This window comes from Mandrillus leucophaeus, unplaced genomic scaffold (assembly GCF_000951045.1).
Source record: "Mandrillus leucophaeus isolate KB7577 unplaced genomic scaffold, Mleu.le_1.0 Scaffold157, whole genome shotgun sequence".
NCBI classification, from domain to species: domain Eukaryota; kingdom Metazoa; phylum Chordata; class Mammalia; order Primates; family Cercopithecidae; genus Mandrillus; species Mandrillus leucophaeus.
Genome location: NW_012101554.1, coordinates 3,163,505 through 3,168,769, shown reverse-complemented (window position 1 = coordinate 3,168,769; position 5,265 = coordinate 3,163,505). Strand labels below are relative to the sequence as shown.

Below are 5,265 nucleotides of genomic sequence, written 5' to 3'. Positions count from 1 at the left end.
TTTGAAATCCTCTATTATAATCATTTTCCTACTATATTTGACTGCATAATCTTTAATCACCTTGCTATGGTCTAAATGTTGGTGTCCTCTCTACGTTTTTATGTTGGAACCTAATTTCCAAGGTAATAGGATTGAGAGATGGGGTTTTGGGAAGTGATTCAATCACAATACCCCACCCTCATGAATGGGACTTGTGCCCTTATAAAAGTGGCTTGAGGGAGCTCATTTGTCCCTGCCGCCACGTAAGGACTCAGCAAGAGAGTGCCATGTTTTAATCAGAGAGCAAGCCCTCACCACACACTGAGTTTGCTGGCTCCTTGATCTTGAACTTCCCAGCCTCCAGAACTGTGTGCAATACATTTCTATTGTTTATAAAATACCCAGCCTAAGGTATTCTGTTATAGTAACCCAAATGGACCAAGATACATCTTTGTATAAACAAGGATTTTGTTACATTTTCCATAGAGAAAATAGATAATCAGCCTCTCTCTTCTAGTGTGGTTGATCATAAATTTGTTTTTATATGGAGAGTTTGGAATTCTTTGTTTCAACTCCGTAACAAATGTCACATATAAGCGATATAAGATTTTTTTAGGATGGTTGTCAAATTTGAGGAAATATCAAGCTCCTATCGTGAATGAACTGTAATCTTCCAGGGCAGTGAAAGTTTTCTCGCACAGTGAATGCCTAATGCACAGTGACTCATTGAATTGGTAACACCCATAACCAGTATGTCCCCGTAACGTGGGTCAGGCGTTTGATATTATCTTCAGAGTTGTTAGTATTCCTTAGCAAATCAGTAAGCAAGTTTAAATCTATTCCGAGTGGGTCCCTGTAATTCACTCTTATCATTAGATTATCAAGCAATCCAAAAGCCTGACCATTGTTGTTATTTAAAATGTGTCTCTTATTCTCAATTCATTATGTTTTAGTATTATCTGAAATTGATTTTGTTATGCTTCTCAGCGTCAGAATAATTTTCTTTGGTTTTATTGCTCATCTTTGTTTCTTTTTGTTTCATGTACCATTTTTTTACTATGTTAATTTTTCTAGAGGATTTCAAAAATATATTTAAAGATGCAAAAATAAAAGATACCCTTCATGTGTATCCGCATCAGGAGGCTGCAAATTTCTCACCTGTTTTACTAAAAAGTCCCCAAAACATCTTTCCAAAGTGTGATTAAAACGGAGCATTTCCAACTCAATCTCCCCTTAGCAAGACCCCAAAATGCCCTGAGCCAGGACATTGCCACTGATGGAAGAGAAATTCGATAAAGGGAAGTTAGAATGAAAAGAAACAGTGATCTTAATAGATGGCCACTACAATGTCTTAATTTTTCAAACTTTACAAAAATATATGATCATGTCAACCTTTTGCCAGGGTCTCTCCCAGGGCTTAAAAGGTCCCGCAAGCTTAATCATTGAGTTAGGCACTGAACTGTGACCTGAGAATTCTTAGAGATTCATTTGTACTATGTACGAAGTTACTAACTTCTATTGCTGTTATGAAAATTAAGCAGACCTGGTTTTTCCCTTCAAGTACCTTTCAGGGAACACGAGGTATACATAGAAAGTATTTAAAAATAGCTTATTGGCAACTATCTTATGTTATATATGTCTATTTATAAAAAACTACTAGGAGGTAATTTTAGAGTCATGCGCAGTTGTAAGAAATAAAACAAATGAAACCCCGTGCATGGTTATATGACATTATCACCATCAGGAAATTAACATCGATACAACCCGCCAAATTTACACAGGTGTCACCAGTTTTACATACACTTGTGAGTGTATATTTTTGTGCAATTTTATCACATATGCATGAGTTGCTTTATTAAAGTATCTTTTAATGCTTAATTTAAAAAAAACCCTTCAGAATAATAAGCGTTTGGAATATAACTGAATACAGATGCGTATAATCTTGCATTTAAGATTTGGATTTTATTCTGAAGGCGGGAAAGGGCCACTACAATGGTTAAAATGGACATTTTCTGAAAGCTGAATGTGGACATGGTGGAGGATGGTCTGGCTGGAGCAGGCTACCCATCGGACGGGTGCTGTTCACTTCGAGGGTCTTAGACTCTCAGGGTTGCTCTGGGTAGAGTGCTGAGGGGACACTCCTTGCCCAGCAGCCCCTCACTCAGACCCCTCCTACTCCCCGGGCCCCGCCCACCCCCGCGCCGAGCCCAGCTGCTCCTCGCTAGGGCCCCGCCCTCCCCAGTTCCCTGAACACAAACCTCGCTGAACTTTTCCTGAGCGCGGAGCCCTGAGAAGCCAGCGGTGAACAAAACGCTGACAGCCCAGTCAGGGAGACAGACAGTAAACACATGCCCCCAAATATATAATCATGTAATTACAGGCTGTGGGAAGTGTTGTGAAAGGAAAACACACCGGACGATGTGGGTCTCCAGGGGTCCAGGGCGGACTTCCCCTGGGGAAGCTTCCCAGGCACATCTGGACCCGAGTCCTGGCGCTGCCACTCGCGAGGCGGGTGTCCTGAGCAGGCTGGGTGGTCCAGTTGGACCATGGGCTCTCGGATCCAAGTGGCTCGACTGTTGAGCCTGGTGTAAACTGGCACTTTCAAAGCGTAGTCTAGAAAGGTTAGAGCTTTAGCAGCTTCTTGGAATGCGTATTTATTTTTGTTTATACTGCTCTATTCTATGCCCACTCCTTGGAGGAATTGTTTTGATCTCTTGCAGAAGCTAAACTGGATTAGAATCCCGTCCGTGTGATCCAAAAGTGCCCTGTGCCTTATTACAAAGCTCAGCTTGCAAGGTCTTGGGATTTCCTGTGGGCCTTTCTCAGCAGCTCCAGGCCCCTTGGATCCCGAGCTGTGCGTTCGTCCTCTCTCTCTCTCTCTCAGACTCAACAGCACTGTCATCGTCGGCATCATAACTAACTCCTATGCAGTGTTTTTAGGGTGCTGGGCATTGAGCTAAGCTCTACGTTATTCATTCATTTTAATCCTCATACTCTGGCTCCTGGCAGGCACTTTATAAAACGTGTTGGTTAATAAATTAGACACAATGGAAGGAAAAAAAATCACTGATTTATTTTTTCTAGACACTTTTAGCTTCACAGAGGAGGTGACTTTGAGATGAATTTTGAAAGCGGAGTTCACCAAGCAGAGACGTTGGGATTCATCACTGGAGAGGAGCTGGGGCAGGTATAACAGGTGCATCAGATGTTCCGGGAATGGTGCTTAGGGAAGTGTGGCTGGATGTTAGGTACGGGCGTGAGGAAATATTGAAACGACACCAACCTGGATATATATAGCTTAAGCTCTACAGAGGGTTATCTTAATTTTGTGAATACATGCAACATACTTTATGGGGATTTCCAGAAACACTTTGGGGATTGTTGGAACTCAGGTCCTGCTGTAGCAAGTGGGAGCAACAGTCAGTCAAAGACGGGTTCTGGGTCTACAGATAAAACAAGGTTACTTATTTTTCTGCTGAGGAGTGGAAGCTTGGGTGATAAAATGTTAGAGGAATAAAAAAAAAGAATGTAGCTTCTTCCTCTCTCAGCACAGGGCGCACACAACTTGCGCTCTGTCTTTCTGCTGCTCCCAGCTCTTGGATACAGTGGACGACGCCATGGGTTTCGGAGACCTGAAAAGCCCTGCTAGCCTCCAGGTGCTCAACGATTACCTGGCAGACGAGAGCTGCATCAAGGGGTATGTGCCATCACAAGCACATGTGGCAGTATTTGAAGCAGTGTCCAGCCCACCGCCTGCTGACTTGTGTCATGCCCTACATTGTTATAATCAGATCAAGTCTTATGAAAAGGAAAAGGCCAGACTGCCAGGAGTGAAGAAAGCTGTGGGCAGGTATGGTCCTGCTAATGTAGAAAACACTACAGGAAGTGGAGCTACAGATAGTAAAGATGATGATGAAATTGATCTCCTTGGATCTGATGAGGAGGAAAGTGAAGAAGCAAAGAGGCTAAGGTAAGAACGCCTTGTACAATATGATCAAAGAAAGCCAAAAAACCCTGCACTTAAGGCTAGGCATGGTGGCTCATGCCTGTAATCCCAGCACTTTGGGAGGCCAAGGCGGGTGGGTCATTTGAGGTCAGGAGTTCAAGACCAGCCTGACCAACATGGTGAAACCCCACTCTCTACTAAAAACACAAAAATTAGTCAAGCGTGGTGGTGGGTACCTGTAATCCCAGCTACTCAGGAGGCTGAGGCAGGAGAACTGCTTGAACCCAGAAGGCAGAGGTTGCAGTGAGCCGAGATCATGCCATTGCACTCCAGCCTGGGCAACAAGAGCAAAACTCCATCTCCAAACAAAACAAAACAAAACCAAAAAAAAAAAAAAAAAAAAAAAAAAAAAAAAAAAAAAAAACCACAGTAAAATAAGATCAATAGAAGAAAAAATACATGATAAGTGCAAAAATTAGAGAGGATCATCAGACCTAAAAGAAAAAAATAAAACTCTGCACTTGTTGCCAAGTCCTCCATCTTACTAGATGTGAACCCTTGGGATGATGAGACAGATATGGCGAAATTAAAGGAGAGCATCAGAAGCATTCAAGCAGATGGCTTAGTCTGGGGCTCTTCTAAACTAGTTCCAGTGGGGATACAGATTTAAGAAGCTTCAAATACAGTATGTGGTTGAAGATGATAAAGTTGGAACAGATGTGCTGGAGGAGGTGGTTGAAGATGATAAAGTTGGAACAGATGTGCTGGAGGAGGTGGTTGAAGATGATAAAGTTGGAACAGATGTGCTGGAGGAGCAGCTCGCTGCTTTTGAGGATTATGCATAGCCCATGGATGTGGCTCCTTTCAACAAGATCTAAAATCTATCCTGGATCATTGCACTTAAATAAAAGCTTGAAAGATTGAAAAATATGTAGAGTTAGAGAAGCTGGAAATCTAATCTAGTTTTAGTCACTTATGCTGATTGGGTGACTTTGGGCAAATTTATTGAAGTCTCTGTAAAATGGGGATAATGCTAAAATCTACCTCATAAGGCCATGTATTTAACAAGATGGCAGAGCAACTGAGTGTTTTAAAAACACCCTACATATTTGTTTGTTGTTTTAATCACAACAGTATAGTCAGTCTTGTCTCATTCTTGCTAATATGTGGTAACCATTCTGTAACCTATGTTTCGTAAGTGACACCAACTTTAAATGCAGTCTTCATAACAGTTTTGGAACATTACGCTCTAGATTTGTTCCCACCACCTGTGTGAGAACCCGCCCTCCCCTCCATCTCTCTCCAATTCCTCTGATTTGTTCCCACCACCTGTGTGAGAA

The 5,265-nt window shown here is 42.2% G+C and overlaps 1 pseudogene; it reads left to right on the top strand.

Moving 5' to 3' along the window:
- The first annotated feature begins 3,596 nt into the window (after positions 1–3,596).
- On the top strand, positions 3,597–4,803 carry LOC105536231 (annotated as a pseudogene).
- Positions 4,804–5,265: the final 462 nt, after the last annotated feature.